Consider the following 25,214-nt stretch of genomic DNA (forward strand, 5'->3'; position numbering starts at 1 on the left):
AACTATCCGTATTGTTTCCCGTTTTTTCTCCCCCCAGGCTCTCAAACTGATCATGGCCGCATTGGTAATCTCACGGCTGGATTACGCCAATGCCCTTTATAATGGCATTCCGGCATACAGCTTACGGAGGCTCCAGGTGGTGCAGAACCACGCGGCCCGGCTTATCTACGGTCTCCCACGTTACCATCACTCCTCCCCCCTTCTTAGGGAGCTCCACTGGCTGCCTATCAGGGAGCGCTCCCTCTTTAAGACCGCCTGTATGACCTTCCAGGCCCGGCAAGGTACTGCCCCGGCCTTCATCGCTTCGGAGATTAGCGACTATGTTCCCTCCAGAGAGCTCCGGTCCTCCTCCAAAGCTTTCCTCCAAACCCCCCGTTTTAAGCGGAAAAAGTGGGGTGGTGCCAATTTTTCCACCTTGGCCCCTGCTTTGTGGAACTCTCTGCCTGATCACCTACGTTTTGCCACCCACTATGCCTCTTTTCGAAAGGATCTCAAAACGTTCCTGTTTAGACAGGCCTTCCTTTTATAAACTTGCTTACCCCTGCAATCCTCAGTGAACCGGACCTTGTTAGCGCCAAGAAACCGCTCGGTGGACGTTGCGCTCTACAAATGTTTTAAATTAGAAATTAGAATTCTTCACAAAATGCGCATGCGCGGGCGCCCGCGCATGCGCATTTGTGAATTAGAAGTCGGCAGAGATACCAGCAAGAAGGAACCCCGCGATGCCGCATCGCGGGTAAGTCTATTTTACTTTTAGAATGTTTGTAAATATCTTAAGGGCATTAGAGGAGGGCGGGAGAGAGGCGGGCGGCGCGTAGTGGGGCTTCGTGAAGTGGGGGGTACACGTAGATTCCCCCCCACTTCGTGGTGCTTCGCGTAGCCCCACTACGCCCACTACGCCCAGGGTTCATCATGAGTAAGGTGATGCAGCGCAAATTGCTGTGTCACCTCACTCTGCGCCCAGGAGGGGTTCCATGGGTGTGGCCGTGCGTTTTCCCATGCAACACCCAAGGAATTTGACCATGCCCACGAATTACATAAACATGTCAATACAGAAAAGCGCCAAATATGTATGCCTCCCGAGGTGAGGCGTAACGAGGAGAAATAACTTAATTTCTCCTCGGTTTTTCCTCTTTCCATGTGTGCTGCACACACAGAAAGAGGAAAATACCTCTCATGATTGTTTTTGTGCAGAAAGGTGTCCTTTCTTGCACAAAAATAATCTGGCCTCCTACATTGACGCTAGGCTGCTGAAACAGCGCCAGCGCAGGGGGAAGAACAGGAAAGCAACCCATTGCTTAAATACGCTGCATTCCTGGGGCCTCATTTGTGAGAAATGACGCATCGCTGCGTGAAAGCAGCGATGCATCACTTCTCAGTGCGCACTCCTTGCGTCATGATTGATGCGTCATATTTATAATACGATGTATCATGGCGCAAGGACTTACAGATACGTCAGTATTTCTGACGTATCTGTAGGCGCAAAAATTACGCATTGCTGGAGTGTGTCACAAAAGTGACGCAACTCCAGCAATGTGTCCTTTCATATGGGCAAGTACCATGTTGTTAGTGCCTGCATCAGTCTTACGCCTGCTGTGAGGCAGGCGTAAGATTTCGACGCATTAGCGGCCAAGAAATGGCGCAGTGAAATCTTATAGATTTGACTGCGTCACTTCCATGGCCCTTTCTTGCGTCAAAATGCCCCCCCCCTGCATACATTATACCTGGTGCAGGTATAATGTGGCGCAGGGGTTTACAAAGTGACGCATCTACCTAGATGCGTCACTTTGTAAATATGGCGCAACAAGGCGCATTTTTTACGCCACTGGTGCGTCACAAAAAGTGACGCACCGGCGGCGTAAAAGTGACGCACAGCCTCATAAATGAGGTCCCTGCCCTTTCACTTTGGCGTAGGGCAGCGCAGTAGGGTGACGCTGCGCTGCGCTGCACCAATAGCCATAAATGAGGCGCTGAGTTTTTGTTGTTAAATCTATTGTGTCGCCAGTCTACAAATTCTTGTGTGTGATCTATGGCTGTGATTGTGCACTGTTCATACATTTGTATAAACATGATCAGACATCTGTACAGTGCTGCTGCGAGGCACACGGAGCACTGTATGTGGAGTGCTCACAGTCAATGAGTTGTCTGGTGATGATAAACACGTTGCTCAGTGGGCTGTTTGCCAAAATGACATCCTTTTGGGGCTTTAACTGCTCTGTCGCACCCGCTAACAAGCGCATCAAGAAATCACTTTTCCTCCAGATGAAAACCTGTCCAGAGCCCTTGGACTGGGGTGACTCCTGCGGCTCACAGGTGCTGTCGTCGGCTTTTGTACCAGCCTTGGCTGGGCCTCAGGTGCCAATTCATCTGCTTCGACGGATGTAATGAGATGCTTTCTGCGCATCGGTTGCCATGGCGACGGGGGAGACAGAGCCAAGGCTGGCTGTTCATCGCCCACCTCCGCGAGCCTTCGCTCGCCATCTCGGGCCTGCAGCGTTCCTAAACGCGCCGGAATGTCCCTGGCAGGAGATAACACACACGTCCGGACCTTGCTATGTGTTGATGTGCCAGTGCGCTCCGCAGGGACCTCTGGGCGCTACGCACCCTGCAGCTGGACGCTACGCATCCTGCAAGCTGCCACTTCTCTGCCAGTCACCTGAGCCGGCCAGAGCTGCCCGTGTTGGATTTGGACAACCGGGTTTGAGTCTCGGCGCGGGCTCAGCATCCTGTGATGCTGGTGAAATCACTTGGGGCCACATGTATCAACATATTTTGCATTCGCAAACTGTGCCAATCGCTACATTTGACTGTTTGCGAATGAAAAATAGCCTTTCGAGATGTATGAGAGGCTTTGGCAGCGCGTCTTAGGTAATCACAATTTTTTGCGATTACCTAAAATTGGAACTCCAAATAGGGAATCGCAAGTTGTGATTCCATTAGCACATGTACCAACATTTTCTAAATGCAAACTGGCCGTTTGGGAAATTCTATTACCATTGACTACAAGTCGATGGTAACCATGTGCAATTTTTGAAAATGCACAAAAAATGCATTTTTCAAAGTGCCTTGTAGCGCACACAGCCCTAGGGCATGTGTGCACTTTACATTTGCACATCATTTTTGGGGGTGCTTCAGGGAGGCTTTAGGCTCCCGGGCACTCTTGGTTTTGAATTTCCTAATTTGTGATTACCAATTAGATAATCCTAAATTAGGTAATGCAAAAACATTCGCACCTATGGGCCTTTTAGGAACGAATGGAGTAGCGTTTCCTCATAGCGATTCCCTAATTGCAATTGTGACTCTGTAGGATTCGCTATATTCCCTATTTAGGGAATACAAAATTGAATTTTTTATATATGTGGCCCTTAATCTCCCTGTTCCTACCAAGAATGAAAGTGTCCTTGTGTAATGTAACTGGTGCTGACATACAGCGCTCCAATACCTTCGGGTCGAGTTTGCGCTTTATAAAACTGCAACAAATAATGAGGCGCAGTGCGCCTGCCCCTGCCTGGGCGTCTGACAGTATTCCAGTGACTGAAAAGTCTTGTTTTCCAAGCACTTCTGGTTTACTTCCTTTCAGAGACATTTTCAGACAAGTGCAAAGTGGGCAATTCCCCAGGGCCCCCACCTTCCTAGGGGCCCACTGGGAAAGTAAAGTTTCTGTATATCTAGCACACCTTAGTCTTGTCCTTATCTCAGCCTCTCTGCTCTCGGCCTCCCTCTCCCTCTGAGTCTTTCTCTCTTTGCCACGTGGCCTCTTAAGGATGTTGGGGCCACAGAAAGACATGTTTCAAGTGTGCATGTGTGAACCCTGGCTCTGAAAGTTTGTTTGGCATCATAGGGGCTTCAATTAGAAAATAAATGGGTAGTAAAATTACGAACAGGGGGTTCTGAAATATATCTTGCCCAGGTACCCAGAAATCCTTTAAAAAGTCACTGCTCCAGTTCATCTAGCGTAGGACCTTTACCTTTATCATTTGACACACATTTCCATGACATGGTCCTTTGCATTTAGCAGTCATGCAACCATCTTTTCCTGACCACTGACCCAAGGCTGCCATGTTTTTTCAAGCATTCCCATATTTACTAAACCTGGTGTATCTGCAAATGTGCCAAAAAGATCCGCCTCACCAGGTGAGGCGTAACGAGGAGAAATATTTTCATTTCTCCTCATATTTTCTCTTTCTATGCGTGTTGCATTCTGCAGCACACTTAGAAAGAGGAAAATGCCTCTTGGGGTTGATTTTTGTGCAGGCAGCTGCCCCTTCCAGCCTAAAAACAATCCTGCATGCAACACAGGCCCCCTTGACACAGGCACCTTTGCATCGGCACTAGGCTGCTAAAACGACACCAGCGCAGGGGGAAAGATCAGAAATGTGCCTATTGGAGTAATACAGTGCATTCCTGCCCTTAACCTGTGACACAGAGCAGCACAAGAAGGTGACCGGCTGCGCTGCCCTGCGTCTCAATAGTCATAAATATGCTCCTAGGTGAATACTTTCTACTTTTAATGCCAATGGGAAACATTATTTAAATGATATTTAAGATACTAATATTCTGAAACTGATACTTTGGAAACTTACCCTCCCCTTTACCCCCACATTACCTGACCCATTGTTTCCCTTCCTACCTACTGCACCTATGCATCCTTATCGCAGCCCACTGTTACCTTTCTACCCTGTCCACCTTTTGCTTCACCACAAACCTTTCCTGTACACATCCTCCCCCGCTGCCTGTTCTGAAGCCTCCCTACCATCCTCAGTTGCATCAGCTTCCCTCTTCCCTCCCCTACACATTTCCACAACCTGCCCCCTGCACTTCGCTGGGTCCATTCCTTACTCTGCACACCATTTCAAGCACCTTTTCCTGTATGGGAGAGGTACAGGGGAGAGGGGAGGAGGAGGATGAAGATAAGAGTAGGACAGAGTTTATTTATTTAATCCTTCAAGCAGGCATGAGAACGCTTTACGTAGAACAAGATGCAGATGCAAAGTCTACAGAGAACATCACACAACAAGATGAGAAGTTTCAAGAGAACATTGCAATTACAAGAACGACGGGGCGTATTTACAAGCTCATTGTACCGCCGGTGCGTCACTTTTATTGATGCACCGGAGTGCAATTGGCTTGCCGATATTTACAAGGCCACATAAAGTCACCCTGCATGACTTTTCATAGCCTTGTAAATATGTTTCCCTTTCACGCATAATTCAGCATCAAAGAGGCTAACGATAGGTGTTGCTGTAGGTGTTCCCACGCAACATCCATGGAACGTGACACATTCTCAGATTTTCAACATTTTGTAAACCTGGGAATGCGTCAGAGTCCTATTCCTCCTCATGGGAAGCATAAGGAGGCACAACGAGGAGAAATCATTTTATTTCTCCTAATATTTTCCTCTTTCTATATGTGCTGCATTCTGCAGCATGCATAGAAAGAGGAACATGCCTTTAAGGAATTTGTGCAGGAAAGTGTCCCTTCCTGCACAAAAACAAACAACCCATCAGTGTAGCCACCCTTGCAAAAAAAGGGTGTCTGCACTGATGCACGGCTGCTGTGTGTGCACCGGTGCAGGAGAAAAGGACAGGAATGCGCTGTATCTTGTAGATTCGGCGCTTTTCTGCCCTTTTCTTTTGATGCCTGGCAGCGCAGCAGGAAGGCTTGCTGCGCTGCTATGTGTCAAAATCTTGTTAATGAGGCCCATACTATCTAGGCCTGGGCAGAGTTCACAGAGTTTCACTCCACAGAATTCCACAGAGTTACTGACAAACTCTGTGCCATTCCATGGAGATCTGTAAGTGGGAACAGTAAGGCTACAAAATAAACAACAAAGAGTTCATCTTCTTTGACAACTCTATGTGTCCATCTTGAATGCACAGAGCTTTGTGGGTGTCAAGCTATTTTCTTTCAGGCGTTTCAGAAAAATTGATAACATGTTCTAGCCAACCCTTTGAAAGCAAAAAAGGGTGCACACATACCTGGGAATTCCCCTTTCTAAGAAACCCACCAAGGAACACAGACACAAAAGTGCCACTTTGTTGGCAACCAGGAGCCTAATATGTGAGAATAATGCCTTTGCATGTGTGTCTGCATTGTGTTATTGACCCATTTACACAGGCAGCGCTTCGCCAGAGGTAGAAGCGCTACATATATACATGGGTTCCACTGGATGTCAGTATCTGCAGAATGGCATGCTTCATTTTCTCTAACGCAAAGCGTATGTGCAAAGGCTATCTTGTGAATGGGTTTAACTTTGCTAATGTACTACATAGTAGGGCTGGGCTGCGGATGGTGGTAAACTCCGCTACAAGGCAGAGCAGAGGTTTTTGCCGAACTCTGCGCTCCAAGTGGAGCGCAGAGTAGCAAAACACCGCGAACTCCAAACACCCACCCCTAATAATATAGTAACAAAGTTATCATTATTAGGTCTCGCCTTAGCAGCGCACATGCACTGCTTAGGCAAAAAGACCTTTAGCTATCGCTTTGGCTTTTCAGCCAAAAACGTGCACGCGTTCCATTGCCTTCAATGGCAACGCCTGCACGTCTGGCGATTCACTTGTGGGAGCGAGCGCCGCCATATGCTAGCAATTATCGCTCTCACAAGGGAATCGCCCAGCCTCCGCCTCCCCCCTGCTGCTGTGCGATGCACGCGCGCGCCTCCCCCTGCTGCCAGCAGCCTGCCGCTCTTGTTTTCAATGCCCTCCTCTCCTGTTCTGCATAAATGTCTGGCTGCAGTGAATTGATACACGTCAGAGGGGACAGACATCTGGATTGAGAAGAACGAGCATCTGGATTGAGAAGAACAAGCATCTGATCACCCAGCATGCATTCCACTAAGCTTCCTGTGACGTGAGGGTACACACAGACCTCAGCAGCAGGCAAGTGCACTCAATGGGACACTCTAACTGAGAGCTAGACAAATAATCTCCAAGCAGATGCCTGCAGCAGCAGCTGAACCTGCTGAGCTAACACATGGACTGGAATGAGTGGATGTGTGGCATGTTGGGTACAGACCATCCGACCAGAGCCTTGAGAGCCCTTATCTGAATAACCCCAGAACCCCCACAGGCTGGTCTCTCTTTAACCCCATATAGCGAGTTATTTATATTTGACTGAATTTGGGATTGCTAATTTAAACTGAACTGTCTTTATGAAATTATTACAAGTTGTTGATGTTTACCAACTTAAAGTTACCAAGTGTATAAACCTTAGAGGCATAACATGACAAGCCAGCCCGTTAAGAATTTGAAGCTGTAAGTTATACAGATCTCTACAGCAGGTACATTAGCCCGGAGATATTCCACCTTTAAATAGGAATGTTATTCAATTAAAATAGAACCAGTCAAAAGCATTGACTGTGTGACTCACCCTTCAAATAACAGAGGCATTTACAGCGATAGTTGTGTGTGCATTGTGACGGCTCAGACGGCATCGCGGGGCAGCAGCCAGGGCTCCTGACTCTAGAAATGATGGCGCAAAATCTACCAAATCTGGACCCGATTGAGAACTCTCTCTTGGATGACTGTCACCGCCTTTAAATATGACGTAATAGCTGTCTTAGTTATGTGAGTAAAAAACCGTGACCTCTTTAGAACATTATTGTTCTCAAAGAGAAGGCCTCAAATGGGTTTGTGCACATGGTAAATGCGATGGAAACCCGGTGTAAAATTAATTACCTTGCAACATTCTATTTTTTTATTTATGCAGGTTTTGTAGCACATAGAAGGCCTAAACAAGTGTTTCAGAGCGCTATACTTGGAGTATAATTTGTAAAAAGTCCACTGCTTTACTGGAGAGAACACGTGCTAACATATAGAGTCCAGATCCAAAGAGGAGTTTGGCCCAAGGGGATAAGAAACAGGCAGGGCCTTAAAATTACAAAAAACAAATGTGCCTGAATCTCTACTTCTTTAGAAAGAGCATTTGTATTTTATGCTCCTCAGCCAAACACATCTCTTTATGTTTGTGCCTCTAATTTATTTAGACCATTGTCATTGTTCTTATTTTTATTTTTATATTCTTTGTGAAAAGGAAAAATTATTGCAAAATTTACATATATTCAAAAAATACACCACAAGCAAATGTATTTACATTCAAACACAAACTGTACATATTACATCACAATACACATAATTATATACAAAACACATTAAACCAATTGTGACCATGAATGTGACTCATACATTGAAAACAATTTATCTCATAGATTTTCAAAAAAATCTACATATAGCCATAAGCGCATATACTTATTCACCACATATTTCATCAATATAGCACAAAATCCCTTTTTCTTCTATGCTCATTCTGATATGCCGACGCGTTTCGAATCTTAGGTTGTGGTTGCCTAGATTCTTATCTTATCTTATCTTAAAGGATTCTTCTATAGCGCACTGACACCGTAGGTTTCCTGGCGCTGATTCTCATCAGGGAATATCACTGGGAATATTACTGAGATTTAATCACTGTGTCTTTTTGACAGAAACTCCCCAGTCTAGAAAGAAATCCATGATCGGAAAATACTGAGATATAACAGATGAAGAGTACCATCATCTCACAAGGTACTAAGCACCCGGAAGGACTGCGTCAATAAACCTGGAGGAGGAATCAGCATAATCTACAGGAACACCATCAGCGTCCCGACCAACTCCGAAGACACTCTCACCGCCGCCGAATACCTACACTTCCAGATCCACACCGACCCCCAGACCACCCTCAAAGGAACACTCATCTACAGACCCCCGGGCCCACGGACACAATTCAGCGAAACCATCGCCGACTTCAGCCCGCACGCTCTAGCCTCACCAGAGTACATCCTCCTAGGAGACTTTAACTTCCACCTGGAGAAAAACAACGACAACAACACCACCACCACCCTCGACAACCTGGTCAACCTCGAACTCAAGCACCTGGTGGACACGCCAACCCACCTCGCCGGCCACACGCTCTACCCCATCTTCTCCGCCAGCAACCACGTCTCCTTCAGCCACTCCAACAGACTACACTGGACCGACCACAGCTGCATCCACTTCACCTTCAAGAAGACCACCTCCCACCACCAGATGCCACAGATCCCCCGCAGATGCTGGAGCAAAGTCACCGCAGACCAACTGACCACATCACAGAGCCAGAACCCGCCTGTAGACACCACTGACACCAACGACGCAGCACACAACCTCACACAGTGGATCACCAACTGTGCCGATGACCTTGCTCCTTTGAAGAAACCCCCAGGCAAGACTAGCAACAGAAAAACCGCATGGTTCACAGACAGTTCTCAGAGTCGCAAAGAAATCATGCCGAACCCTCGAGAAAGCTTGGCGCCATGAACGGACATCAGAAAACATGACAGCCCTCAAAAGCGCCACCCGCGAATACCACCAGATGATCCGCACCACCTAAAGGACATCGTTCAAAGAGCGGCTGGACAACAACGCCCACAACAGCAAGGAACTCTTCAGCATCGTCAAAGAGCTCTCCAACCCCAGAGCCAGCAACAACGACATCACACCGTCGCATGACCTCTGCAACTCCCTCGCCATCCGACCCATGCCCTCATCATATCTTCAACAAAGCCGACACCATCATCGCACCCCACCTCCGGAACATCATCAACAGCTCCTTCATGTCAGCCACCTTCCCTGGAAGCTGGAAACACGCAGAAATCAACACCCTTCTGAAGAAACCAACAGCGGACCCCAAAGACCTCAAGAACTTCCGCTCCATCTCTCTTCTTCCCTTCCCGGCTAAAGTCATCAACTCGCTCGACCCTTCAAAGTCCGGATTTCGAGCCAACCACAGCACCAAGACCGCCCTCATCTCAGCCACCGATGACATCAGGACCCTGATGGACAACGGAGGGACAGCCGCTCTCATCCTCCTGGACCTCTCGGCAGCCTTTGATACTGTCTGCCACCTCACCCTAATAACCCGCCTCTACAACACTGGGATCCAAGGAAAGGCCCTGGACTGCATCACATCGTTCCTCTCCTACAGAACCCAGAGAGTCCGCCTCCCTCCCTTCCGCTCCGAAGCCACTAAGATCATCTGCGGCATACCCCAGGGCTCCTCGCTCAGCCCAACCCTCTTCAATATCTACATGAGCCCCCTCGCCACCATCGCACGCAAACACAACATCAACATCATGTCCTACGCCGACGACACCCAACTGATACTCTCCCTCACCAAAGACCCTCTCACCGCCAAAGCCAACTCCCAGGATGGAATGAAAGATGTCACAGAATGGATGAAGCACAGCCGTCTGAAGCCCAACTCGGACAAGACGGAGGTCCTCATCCTCGGACAATCCCCATCCGCCTGGGACGACTCCTGGTGGTCCACGACGCTGGGCACCGCACCGACACCCACGGACCACGCATGCAACCTGGGATTCATCTTGGACTCCTCCCTCACAATGACCAAGCAAGTCAACGCAGTCTCGTCCTCATGTTTCAACACCCTGCGCATGCTCCGAAAGATCTTCCGGTGGATCCCCACCGAAACCAGAAAGACGGTCACCCAGGCCCTAGTCACCAGCCGACTGGACTACGGGAACGCCCTATACGCAGGAACCACAGCCAAACTTCAGAAATGCCTTCAACGCATACAGAACGCCTCTGCACGACTCATCCTCGACATCCCTCGCCACAGCCACATATCCGCCCACCTGAGAAACCTGCACTGTCAGCAAGAGGATCACGTTCAGGCTGCTCACCCAGGCACACAAAGCGCTCCACAACATGGGCCCCGAATACCTCAACAACCGCCTCTCGTTCTACACCCCCACCCGCCAGCTCCGCTCCACCAGCCTCGCCCTCGCCACCGTCCCACGGATTCGCAGAACCACCACCGGAGGAAGATCGTTCTCCTAGCTGGCAGCCAAGACATGGAACTCCATCCCCGCACACCTACGACTGACCCAGTACCATCTCACCTTCAGGAAACACCTCAAGACCTGGTTATTCGAGCAATAGCGGCACCCCCGAGCCCCTCAGCGCCTTGAGACCCTCACAGGTGAGTAGCGCGCTCTACAAATGTACTGATTGATTGACTTGAGAGGTAGTAGAAAAGCGTGCAGAATCAAAAATAAATACCCCCACCTTAATTTTACTTAAAATGTTTTCTTTTTTTAAATCTCGTACAGAAAATCAGAGAGCCCTGATGAGAAGCTAGGCAACCACAACCTAAGATTCGCAACGCGTCGGCATATCAGAATGAGCATAGAAGAAGGAGGCTTGCGGCGGCAGCAGCGGTCGCAGTGAGTTTTTGGCCCAAAATAGTAAGAATTAGCAAAGAGAGCACCCGCTCCTCCGGGGCTCTCAGGATCTTTTGTCGGGGGATCGCCGGGCCGCAGGACCCACCATCGGTAGCACCCTGCTTGCCCTGGATACAATGGTTACAGCCGGGGAATGCACAGGGGGATTTATTTCCGGGAAGGATATTTCTTGAGAGTTCCCAGACTCTGACCCGGCACAAAGTAACTGGGACCCATCCAATACCGCTAAAGCGGTCTCATTTACTTTGTTTGTCTCACCAGGTAGAAGAGGGACGCTCGTGGAGGGTGATCTAGATAACTGTCTGTTAACCAGTTCTATTTCTTTATCAAGCGCAGAGGCCGCTCTTAACAGATATGCGTCCATCGTGGAAACATTTGCCCTTGTTACACAATTAAGACTATCCACCTTCTGTACGATCTTCCGCCTCCCCATATCGTACTCCCTGACCTCAGCAAGCCAATATGTTAGAGAAGGGGGGAGCACGAAAACTTTCGCCCTAGGCTAACTATGTTCTTATCAACCACTAATTCACCTTGTAGACATAGCCGGTTAAATGCAAATTAAGTACCCAGGGCCGAAATAGCAAAACAAATACAAGGAAAGAATAAAAATGAAAAAGACAGAGTCCAGTCCGAAACGGACTAAATAGGGAAGTGAGTCTCGTAGGGTAAATGACCTGCAAAGAGGGTGGGCCTGGGCCCGGCCTCTTCTGACCCCTGACGGCCACAGACGGCCCGCCCTTTGCCCGGGCTTAGCCCGGCGCCCGCATGCGTCCCGCGACGTGGGAGCTCTCAGGATCTTTTATGTGCCACCAGGTGCGGAATTGGCGTGAGCGGCGTCCGGCCGCAAAGGCTTGCGCGGAATGTAGTCCCCCCCTCTTAACATTTTTCCATTACAGTCTTTAATATAAGTTTTTCCAACAGTGTGACTGTGGCGTAACTGTGCTACACACCTTCATTAGCATTTGGGTGACCCTGAAAGACTCTCAAATAAATTGATCGTGAGCCTCTTGCGCTTAAAACAACCTCCTTGTGGTCATCAGTACGCAGTCAGATAAGAGCTGCACTACGCGAATATATATGAATTGAAAACTTTTTCGTTGAAAGGGAATAAACCTGCAGATTACTTTTTTTATGTGCATTTTGACTTGTATTAGTCGTTTTTAGCAACCATGTTTCCCTCTACCTGACCCACCACCTGCAGCATATTTCAGCCGATCCTAGCCCATGTTTGTATCATGTGTCACTCACTCCTGGCTCACCAGGAGGCATGTCATAAGGGGCTCTTTTTAAGATTCCAGCGACGTCTGGGCTTCGGGTTCTCCTGAGCCTTAGGGGGCCGCCTGCTTTTGCATATGTGATTTATTTTTACAGCGCTGTGCTTTTCACAGGCACTACTGCCTACTTGTTAACAGTAGTCCACTTATAAGGTCCCAAAGGTGAGACCTATTAGCTATGCCAATGCTTGTTCTTAAAAGAGTGATTGAGCCGTTTTTTGGGGGTTGGACATATAAGTTGAATTATCTTGATAGACAGTCCAAAGAGATTGCTTTTTCAGATGTTTCTGAAAAGACATGAGTGTGGGTTTTGCTGTTGGGAGTGAATCTTTTTGAAGGCAGGTGGTTTGAATAGTAAATTATCTTTGTGTCTTGATGCTCTGATGCCATGGATTGTTTGGGCAGGGACTCGCACAGGGTTGAGAGTTGCAGAGGATAGTTTAAAAGCCATATATCCTAGTTTGGGCTTCATTGTATCATCAATGGTTGGCCAGTATAAATCACCCAGGCTTAGAGTAATTCAATTACATCTTTTGGTAGATGACACAAGACTTGTCGCTGCATGGAGGGGAGGTTTCAGCAGCATGAGTGTACGTTATAGCATGCCCACTAGTAAAGCATTGCAAAAGTCAATTCTAGGTAGGCCGAGGGCAGGAGCTGCATATTTAAAAAGCGGCAGGGTTACAAATTTTAAGTTCTTTAGAGCCTGCACGTAAAAAGTAGGTTTTGAAATGGTGGAAGTGAATGGAAATCCTCTCAGTTCCTCTCCAGTACCTGTGCCAACCCCCTGACAAATTCCTCACTGATCGCGTCAATCAATATGAATCCCTATGCCATCGCAGTGGAGGAGTGTGGCTCACTGATTAGAGCGGCAGACCCTGATGCAGAGGTCTGGCCCGGGACCAGGGTTCAATTCCCGACGCGGCAGGGTCCTGAGCCCAAAAAATGTCCACGGACTCAATAATTCTCGCCTCGGTGCCTATTCTAATCATGGGGTCCCACGCTGCAACTCTGGGCAATAGTTGCTTAATCTCCACTACGGCGGCCCACCCGCTGCGGGATGCCTGGCTTTCACCCTGGGATACCCAGTAAGGGTTATCTCACAGGGAAAAGCCAGGACGGGTTCCCAAGGCAAGCGCCTTGATGCCTTCGGGTGATACGTGCGCTATATAAGTCGCAATACATTTACATTTATATTTACATCGCCATTAAAAACACAACCCACTGCTCTAGGACAAAGTCCTTCCTGCCTTGTTCATCTCCACAGGCAGGAAAATGAGGTATTCAGGAGGCGTACACCAACAAAAGACTAACCACACCTTTAGGGTGGGTTAGGATGTCTGTACAGCCGAGGAAGGGTCCTGCCATTTTGAAAGGACCCAAAATAGAGTATTCTGGGTAGCATAGTGAAGTACACCCTCAGGATGTTGTCACTACAGCCACCTAACATAGAAGGTCCTTTTTCAAGTTGCAATTGTATGATCTCATGCTCCGCCTACAATGTACCCTCTCTGTCTCTTAAATATGATTACCTCTTCTCCTCTGGTACACAACCTATTATTCCCAACACCTTATCCACCAATACAAGAGACACATTCAAGGGTAACCAGCCTAATCCTTCTTTGACATTAAAGAGCATCTATTTTAATGCAAGGTCCATTTCTAAGCATGCTATAGAGATTTGGGATCAGGTAATTCATCATTCACCTGATTTATGTTTTATCAGGGACACCTGGATCAAACCTCAAGCTCTTCCTTGCATTCCCGTAGTGTTCCAGGAAAACTATAAAATTGTGAAACTGGACAGAGAACGAAGACCAAGTGGGGGAGTAGCCATGGTCTTCCGAGACTCACTCAAAGAAACATTACTCAACTCAGTGCTCACCGACTGGGCTGAAATTGGGATATTTAAAAACGATTTTCCACACATGTTAAATATTGGACGGATTTGTCAGCATGAGCTAAAAGCCATTTTGTATTTCTGGCAGCCATTTTGTTTGCCATGTGCTCGCCATGTGCTCTGTCCTCCCTCAGTGTTAACTGCTCTTGAAGTCTGCCTAGAGACAAATTATATTTAGCATCTTCCACCTTCGCACATGCCCAGAAGGGCCTAGCTAGTAGAATGCACCTGCTTCTCTAGTATAACTGTCAGGCTATTTTTGCTGCTGTGTGGAGAAGTAACTCTCCTCCCACTTTGTTGAGCAAGCAGATTATGTATGCCCATCTTAGTCATTTTTGCATGCTTACATGAGCCAGGACTGCCTCTTGGGCTTATGCTGAGTATGTAACCCTCCGTCCATCAATTGTTGTTTTTGCAATTGTCACCCCGAGTGGGATGGGTATGCTCAGACGTGAGTCCCATGCTCTCCACACCACTGGAGTCAAGCTATCCTGGCTGAAGACGGCTGATAGCTATAAACCGTTCCTAGGATGCTTGATTCCGGTCCAGGAAAGACATGGCTTGGCAGTTCGGGCTGGACTGTTCCCATGAGGCACAGGGTCAAGGCTGATTTGCATATGGCCATGTCTGAACTGGGGTGGTGTGGAGTGCAAAAAAACGATGGATTTAGGCCCAGATCTCTGTACTGGGGTGAATGTATGACATTATTCTGCATTCTGTCCATCAACTGTTGTTTTTGCAATTGTCACCCCGAGCGGAATGAGTATGCTCAGACGTGAGTCCCACGCTCTCCACACCACTGGAGTCAAGCTATCCTGGCTGAAGACGGCTGATAGCCAGAAACTGGTCCTAGGATGCTTCATTCCTGTCCAGGAAAGACATGGCTTGGCAGTTCGGGCTGGACTGTTCCCATGAGGCACAGGGTCAAGGCTATTTTGCATATGGCCATGTCTGAACTGGGGTGGTGTGGAGTGCAAAGAAACGATGGATTTAGGCCCAGATCTCTGTACTGGGGTGAATGTATGACATTGTTCTGCATTCTGTCCATCAACTGTTGTTTTTGCAATTGTCACCCCGAGTGGGATGGGTATGCTCAGACGTGAGTCCCATGCTCTCCACACCACTGGAGTCAAGCTATCCTGGCTGAAGATGGCTGATAGCCAGAAACCGGTCCTAGGATGCTTGATTCCGGTCCAGGAAAGACATGGCTTGGCAGTTCGGGCTGGACTGTTCCCATGAGGCACAGGGTCAGGGCTGATTTGCATATGGCCATGTCTGAACTGGGGTGGTGTGGAGTGCAAAAAAACGATGGATTTAGGCCCAGATCTCTGTACTAGGGTGAATGTATGACATTGTTCTGCATTCTGTCCATCAACTGTTGCTTTTGCAATTGTCACCCCGGGTGGGATGGGTATGCTCAGATGTGAGTCCCATGCTCTCCACACCACTGGAGTCAAGCTATCCTGGCTGAAGACGGCTGATAGCCAGAAACCGGTCGTAGGATGCTTGATTCCGGTCCAGGAAAGACATGGCTTGGCAGTTCGGGCTGGACTGTTCCCATGAGGCACAGGGTCAAGGCTGATTTGCATATGGCCATGTCGGAACTGGGGTGGTGTGGAGTGCAAAAAAACGATGGATTTAGGCCCAGATCTCTGTACTGGGGTGAATGTATGACATTGTTCTGCATTCTGTCCATCAACTGTTGTTTTTGCGAGTATGTAACCCTCAGCATATATAAGGCCTCTGTTTTCTCTTCTCCTCAGACTGCCTCATTCAGTTGCTAAGGCTTCTGTGTGACGTAGTCTTACTCATTTGAAGTTAATAAAAATGCTCTTTTATATTTCAGCTTCTGTGCCAATTTCTTCTTTGTTGATTTAAAAGGACCAAGTATCAGTGGGACCCCTGTTTCAGGTTTCAATGTTCTTCACACAGAGTTATGGAGCTCTAGTTTATGGACCCCCAAGCTCTAAGAAAGACTTCAGCATCAAATTAGTGGAACTAATTTCCCCGCATGTGCTTTCTACGCAAAGTTTCTTCCTTATTGGAGACTTCAATTATAGCATTAGATTCTGAGACCTCCAATCCACTATCCAATTTAAAAAAGTTAGATCCCCATCTGACAGAACAGGTCCCACCCATGTAGCGGGCCACACTCTGGAGTCCTTTTTACCAACTCCCAGTCCATGCAAATGGATGTACCTGAACCATTAATATGGACAGACCATTGTGCATTATAATTTTAAATTCCTGTCAACTCCATCCCTACCAACGTCACCATGGGCAGATATGGGAGTGCAAGGCATTGGAAGCAGGTGACCACAGGTAGCTTCCAGGCTGCCTCTTTGGCTCCGGAAATAGAGAACACCACAGACAATAATTCCGCCTGGACCGCGTTCTCAATCTCCCTCACACATGCATATATAGTGGCTCCTAATCATACGTATGCCAGTAAACCTATGCCACCTAATGCCCCTTGGTATACGGCTGATCTGAGAACTGCCAAAACTTCGAGAGATTGGGACGTGAATGGAAATGCACCAAAGATGCTCTCAACAAACAACACTACAGACAAATGCAAGGAACATAGCATACCATGATAAAAAATACACGCAGACCATACATCATCAACAGAATTGCACAAGCGGTTAATGCTGCCAAATAATTATTTAAGGTTATAAAATTACATACCAACCCTTGTGCATGTACCATAACTACAGTGGTCACTCAGACCCGCTGTGACACCTTAGCCTCCCATTTCGTGGATAACATAGATAACATCAACCGCAACTTTCAGAACAACTTGTCAACTTCATCCTCCACCTGCCCAGCTAACGTTTGCTACAATAAAACTCAGGCTTCATTGGAGTTATTTGAACCCATCACACAGATCCAATCGTCAGATCTTATAGCCAAAATCAAATCTGGCTCTCCGACTGATTTATGTACCCCTCACGTTTTAACCAGGCTAGCTTCCTTACCAGTTCCATCAGTCGCATCTTTATGTAACCTATCGTTGTCTTCAGCTACCGTCCCTCGGGAATTGTAAGCTGCCTATGTTACACCTATTCTAAAAAAACTCACCTTGATCCCCTCTGACCCTGTCAATTATCGTCCCATATCTCTTCTCCTAATAATTGGCAAACTGCTGGAACCTCAAGTACGTAACCAGCTGTCATTTTACATGGAGATTCACTCCTTGTTGGATACCCCTCAATCAGGCTTCCACCCTCAACACAGCACAGAAACCACCCTTGTAGCAGTGACAGACTGTCTCATTTTTCCTTTGGATGCCGTAAAGCCAGCTATGCTAGTTCTACTCGACCTGTCAGCAGTATTTGGCACCGTGTCACACATCTATTCTAATTCAGCGCCTTCAGGAGATAGGAATACACGGCACTGCCTTACATTGGCTGACCGACTTTCTGAAAGATAGAACTCAAATCATTACTCCACCCGCGGCCCGTGGAGGGAGTTACGGTGGGGCAGGGAGGCGGGGAGGGGCAGGGGCAGGGTGGAGGGTGCTAAAAACCGGCATATGGATAATTGCAGGTAAGTAAACAATTTAATTATTAAAACAAATTTCGTAGCGCGCCCTGCAGCGCAAAACGACCCCGCTGTTGTGACCTGCATCTTGAATTTGGTGTCGTTGAGTGTGCAGCAAAGCATCTTTGGCGCGACCTGCCTCTGTCATTGACAGCTGACAGCTATCCTCTGTAACCGACGCCGCTGAGCAAGGTAGAAGAGACCCGCTGTTGCACTCAGGTCCTGGGATCCCAAAAGCCTCTACTTCACGAGGGTAGAGTGTATCTTCACTGGCAAGTGTGGTTTTGCCAAGTGTTGCATTTTGACAGCTAACTCAGATCCCGTCAGCACCAAGCACTGCCAACTACCCGTCAGCACCAAGGACTGCCAACTACCTGGACCCTGACTTCCATGCCAAGGTAACGGAGAGCCGACTGCCGAGCCTTGGTCTAGGGACCTACAGAACCTTAACCACGAGAGAGCTCCGTTGAGCTCGCCCTACAAGTATCGCACTGCTAAGTGTGTTTTTCTCCCATTGACTTTTGACAGATTTATTGCATTTTTTTATGAACACTTTAAAAATCTATAATGCTGGTTATATGCATCGTACCAAGTTTATATTGGTGCCTACAATTTTGTAAATTGGTGTCAAGTTTTCTTTCGAGTCGTGTCACTTACGTATCGTCAATGTTGGTACTGTGAAATGCTTAACACATGTTCCTCAGAGTACTCCTGACTGCTCGACCTACCCTACCAGGACCAAGCTAAGGCTGCTGAGGGTGAACCGGAGGTCCACGTTTGTGTATTGTCTTAGTATCACGCGATAAGGCCCCCCTGCCATATCATATAATGCTTCCACCATGCAACACTCACCCGGTGTTTACTCTCCCAGATGACGCTTTGAAGATGCTGAAAGAGTCAAACTGCACAGCACAAACAAAGAAAGATAAAGGATATGTTGTAGATTTCATAAACAAGGTGAAAGCTCAGCGGTCTAATGCACAATTCAAAGAAGTGCAACCAGGCACCAAGGGCATGCACATCCCACGAGACAGACGAAACAGCTGGTGAAACCATACACCTGATGAACTCCATCCACTCAGGATCACCAACCGACCCTTGTCCCCACCACATTTACAACAAAGCAGACTCCATTATCGCACCCCATCTACGAGATGTCATCAACTGCTCCCTCAACTCCGCTACCTTCCCGGAAAGCTGGAAACACGCCGAACTCAGCGCCCTCCTGAAGAAACCCACAGCAGACCCCACTGAACTCAAGAACTACCGCCCCATCTCGCTCCTCCCATTCCCTGCCAAAGTCATCGAGAAAGCTGTAAACAGTCAGCTAGCCGCCTTCCTCGAATCAAGCAAATCCCTTGACTCCTCACAAACCGGCTTCCGAGCCAATCACAGCACTGAGACCGCCCTCATCGCAGCAACAGACGACTTTCGAATACTCCTGGACAACGGAGAAACTGTCGCTCTCATCCTACTAGACCTCTCCGCAGCCTTCGATACTGTCTGCCATAACACCCTTATTGAACGCCTCAGCAACATCGGAATACAAGGTAAAGCACTGTACTGGATCACCTCGTTCCTCGCCGGAAGAACCCAGAGAGTCCGTCTCCCCCCTTTTAGATCAGAGGCCACCGAAATCATCTGCGGCGTACCACAAGGATCATCACTGAGTCCCACCCTTTTCAACGTATACATGAGCCCCCTCGCAACCATCGCACGACAACACAACCTCAACATCATCACCTATGCAGACGACACCCAGCTGATCCTCTCCCTCACCAATGACTCTAAAACCGCCAAAACCAACCTACACGAAGGGATGAAAGAAGTAGCCGAATGGATGAAGGACAGCCGGCTAAAACTAAATTCTGACAAAACTGAAGTCCTCATCCTAGGCTCCTCACCCTCTGCCTGGGACGACTCTTGGTGGCCACCATCCCTGGGAAGCGCCCCCATACCCACGGACCACGCACGTAACCTGGGCTTCATCCTCGACTCCTCCCTCTCGATGACCAGACAAGTCAACGCCGTCTCCTCTTCATGCTTCAACATCCTGCGCATGCTCAAAAAGATCTTCCGCTGGATCCCCTCCGAAACAAGGAAAACGGTCACCCACGCACTAGTCACCAGCCGACTGGACTACGGAAACACCCTCTACGCCGGGACAACGACCAAACTACAGAAAAAACTCCAGCGCATCCAAAACGCCTCAGCCAGACTCATACTAGACATCCCCCGCCAAGCTCACATTTCCGGTCATTTGAAATACCTCCACTGGCTCCCCGTCAACAAGAGAATTACATTCCGTCTCCTCACCCACGCACACAAATCCCTCTACAACCTAGGACCCGAATGCCTCAACACGCGCCTGTCCTTTTACACCCCCACCCGCCGACTGCGATCATCCACTCAAGCCCTTGCCACAATCCCACGCATCCACAAATCCACCATGGGGGGAAGATCCTTCTCCTACTTAGCAGCCAAAACCTGGAACTCTCTCCCCACCCATCTCCGCCTTACTCAGAACCACCTTTCCTTCAGAAAACAATTGAAAACTTGGATTTTCGATAAATAAAGTACCCCTCCCTTCAAGCGCCTTGAGACCCTCTGGGTATATAAGGCGCTATACAAATGCCGAACTTGAACTTGAACTTGAAAACAGTAGACTTCAATCTCATGATGTTTGATACTAATTTGATTTCAGTAAAACCTCATAGGTTAGATGACTCATCAAAGATAAAGAACCATGAACTAGGAGATACAACCCTGTACTAACTAATCTACACTGGTCTGGTCTTCTGGAAATTGATTGAACGATCTGACTTCTCTTGGTTATCTCACTTTATAGAAGGAAGCAAAATATTCTCTTATGATGAAATAGGCGTTGCCCAGGTAGAGGAGCTGAATCTGCTCTGATATCTGTCTGGGATGCCAACAGTGGACAGTGACTGCAGCACGAACTCTGGATCTATCCATCACCTTTGATGCCACCCACCACTAGATCTTACTTTTGAGACTAGAGGAACTCAGGGGATATGAACAATGAAGTGGTGGAGCGTGTTGTTAGCCTTCTTGGCTTAACGACACCCTCCGCCACTTCTGAAACGCAAGGCTGCACCATATTTACAAGAATGTGGTGCAGCCTTGCATTTCCCCCTGCGATGGCGCTAAGTTTAACAACTTAGCACCAACGCAGACACCCTGGCAGCAGAGTGCAAGGGTGTCTGCGTTCAGGGAAGCAGTGTTTATGTGTAGGAAGGTGTACCTTCCTGCACATAAACAATCCTAAAATGTCATTTTGTAACTTTCACGTGTGCTGCTTCATGCAGCACACATGAAAGTTACAAAATGGCATTTTTAACATGGTTTGTTTATGTACAGGAAGGAATACCTTCCTGTACATAAACAATCCATGGCTTTTTGCTTTGTCCATGTGTGCTGTACAAGGCAGCACACATGAAAAAAGCAAAAACGAGGAGTAATAATGCATTTCTCCTCGTTTCGCCGACTTTAGACCAAGATTTTCCTGTTCTTAATTTTGGCGCTGCCTCCTATGTACACCACCCTTGTACATAGGGTGCAGCGTCAAATACAATGGGTGTTACGGTGGAACGCCCACCACAACTCCCACTGCAGGCCCCTTTCAGGCTAACCATAGCCTGAAAGGGTGCCTATTCACAAGGCAGCGTTAAGCCAAGTTACAAAAGGCGCAGCCCCTATCGCCACTACAACATCACTATAGGTGACATCATGGTGGGGATACCAGCTTGTACATGTATGCCCCTCAGGATCTAGTGAAGCATTCTAGGCGGGATCTCCTTCACCCTGCATGGTCCTGCTGACCATATCACGTCAGATCCTTTTGCCGGTGAGTCTAGTGTCCTCGGTCGTCTCTCCAATTTTCTTTAGTCTCTCCCTCATCCTGCTTCCAGACTCCTCAGGGTCAGTTCACTTCCTCGATCCATTGATGAATGAGTTCTGAGTAACTACCTTAAAAGTCAATGCTTCCTACACTGAGATCAGAGTGCTAGAGAACGCGAAATGTTCTAATCAACAACCATCTGATTCCAGTAACACAACCCTTTGCCAGCAACAAATAAGCTTTACAGGATAAAGAGGTCTGCATAGTTGTAGATGCACCCTCTGAATACCACTCATGGTTGAAGATGTGGGTCAGACTTGTATGTGTTCTGAAAATCAACTTGATTTTTGGTCACTTGAATATAAGTATAAGGAGAGTTACATTGCCCCTCCAGAGTAACATTGTAGATTGTGGGCAGTGCTAGCACATTGGCTCTGCTACAGTTCTGCTCCATTATTCAGCCATTGGGTACTCCATAGCCCAGAACTACTTGCCGCCTCATCAGCTGAGTATGATTTAGCTTACTTAAATGGCCCCAGAGCTCTGCTGCATGGGATGCTCCCGGGCAGAGCCCGGGCCAAGGGCAGACCCGTCAAAGAAGGCTGGGCCACCCCTCCAAGCTCAGCGAGCGATGACCATCAAAGTTGATTTTGCCCCGCTTAGAGGAATGGGTGCGTGGAAGGTAAGCATTGTCGTGGGTCCCAGGGCTGATCAGCGGGGGGTTGGAACTATCACCAACTTCTTGACTACTGCCATGATGGCCATTGGATCAGAAATAAAGAGTGTGGAAGAGAAGCTGGGGGGCAACTAAGAGATGTTTAATAGTGACCTCCAATATTGAGCAAAATACCAACTCCCCAGAATGAGCCAGAGATGCAAGATCCTTTGACTCAACTCAACTATAAATGATACTTTACCAGCGTCCGGAAATTCCTATGCAGTTATTGAGGACCTTGATACTATTACAGTTTGCGAGGAGCCCCAACCTCGTATTGATAACCACTCTAACGCTGAGGAGGTTGTTTCTCCTCCTACCAAATAGAAAAAGAGCAGCTTGAACCCTGTGCCCAAGTGTGGAGTAAAAATAACACCAGGTGGTGGGGCCCACGGCGAGTATGGATGGTCCTCCTGCCTTTAAAAATCTGACCAAAGCTTTGTCTGGGTACTCTGGTGATGTTAGCACTAGTAGTGTCCTGAGGCAATTAGAAAGCTTTTCTCCTAACCCCCTGTGATTGGGGCCCTGCAAAGTATTAATAAATCCCTGACAGCCCTGCTAACTCAGATTAATCCTGATCACTTACCAGAACAGAATGACTTCCACCCTAGTCAGAGCTCTCGGCTCCAACCCTCAGGGGAAGATAAAGCGGCTTCCAAGGAGTCTTTTGAGGGGTGTCACAAAATTCCTATCACCTCTACTACTCACAGAGGCCCTCATCATCAGCCGCCTCGACTACGCCAATACCCTCTACATCAGCATCCTCCTCCAGCTCCTCAGAACACTCCTGACCATACAGAACGTTTATTCCAGACTCATACTGGACCTCCCTAAATGAACCTACATCACCCCCCAGACTTTGAGACCCCCACTGTTTCCCCTTCCAGGAAAGATGGTAGTTCAAGATCCTCACACAAGTCTACAAATCCTTCACAACTTAGGACCTGCCTACCTCAACCATCGACTAAACCTTCCCCAACCCGCTCGACCCCTACGCTACTCTTCACTCGCCCTCACAGACACACCCGCATCTGACACACGCTTAGCGGTATCCACTCATTCTCTTACATCGCAGCCAATAACTGGAATGACCTCACCCTCTAGCTCCGTACAGCCCCCTCACTGGCAGACTTCACAGAAAAGACTCAAGACCTGGCTCTTCGACAGAGACACAGTGCCTAGATAGTTGTTGGGGTGACAGAGTGTGCTTTACAAATGCTGATTGATTGATTGATTGACTCATATAACTCCTGGCCCCTATCCTGACTTACCGGATGGATACAGCTGCCCAACAGTTCGGTTATCCCCTCCTTTTAATTCTATGACCAGGGAGACTCACGACAATAGCCATCGTCATTATCCACCCCAGATCCTACATCTGCCACCCGAGTCCACTCCCTACATCGTTGTTCTGAAGAATGTATCTCATTTGCGCCCTGCGCAACATGAAACATTTGATCAGCTAAAAAATATAGCAACGCATTGGTTTACCTTCCCCCATGGGAGCATCTCTAGTGATGTTTGGTATTAAGGATAAACTTCACCAAATTGCGATCACAGAAGTTTATACTGAAACATTCGCCGATGTCACTTTTTGAAGTGTGCCCCTCCCAAGGCACCCTTAAATGGGGCATCCATGATCGCAATTTGGTGGAGTTTATCCTTAATAGACTTGCAAGCTACCAAGGCTTTCCACAAGAAATTCTGCTGGTCCCTTTGGGCTTTTTTATTGGTCCAATCCTGCAAATTTTCCTTGCAAGCATGGACCTGGACCAGGTGCTAACAGGTAATTTTCTATTCCAACATTTAACCGCTTTGATGTCCTTGAGGAGGTTGACCGACTGCCTTGCTATCCAGAGGTTTGCCTTGTGAAAGGTGGGCTCCCCATTTACCATTGCGGATGCTGAACCAATATTTGCTACACCTTCCATTGCAGACTGTGACAATTCTGAGAGCTCTTCCTTTTCTCTTATGGCTGCATGTGGTTATGAGCAAAGTACTTCAAATGTGGACTTTTGTCTTTTATGTCCAAAGACAACCTTCCTGTCCCAAGTAGGCAGCTTGTAAATTCTACAAGTATCACTTGCTCCTCTCTGAGCAACTAGGTCAATCCATCTGCAGACAATGCTGAAACTTTTGCACCCACCTGAACCTACTCTTTTGGAACATAGCGGGCATTGGATTGATTTAGTTGCACTCCCAAAGAACTGGGGGTGGAAGGTGAGGGGGTATCAGAGTTTGTCTACTATTCTGAGCGATCATAACCCCCTGGCCCTTAGCCTTTGTGTAGGTCTGTCCACAACACAGTTTACACTGTCTGGGCCGATCAACTACACCAAAAAAAACAGGAGAGGTGAGGTTCTGTAATTCTCGAGACTGACTCCATTTTATATTGTGCCACCATTTTGTGTTGTCCTCACGTAGGCCTGTGAAGGTAGCCTGGCGAACAAAGTGGCCATGTATACATTAACTTGGTTTCTTTCTGACTCTTGAATGAACTGTAAGAAACTGACCTCTTCACCTGAAACTGACCTCTCAAAGCCAATTTCCCTGATCGATCTTTGTCTGAGATTGCCAATCAATGTTCAGGACATCGTTAACTTTTAGTTTCCTTTCAAATGTTTTATCTTGTTCAGCATCTATTA

This window comes from Lissotriton helveticus, chromosome 2_1 (assembly GCF_964261635.1).
Source record: "Lissotriton helveticus chromosome 2_1, aLisHel1.1, whole genome shotgun sequence".
NCBI classification, from domain to species: Eukaryota; Metazoa; Chordata; class Amphibia; order Caudata; family Salamandridae; genus Lissotriton; species Lissotriton helveticus.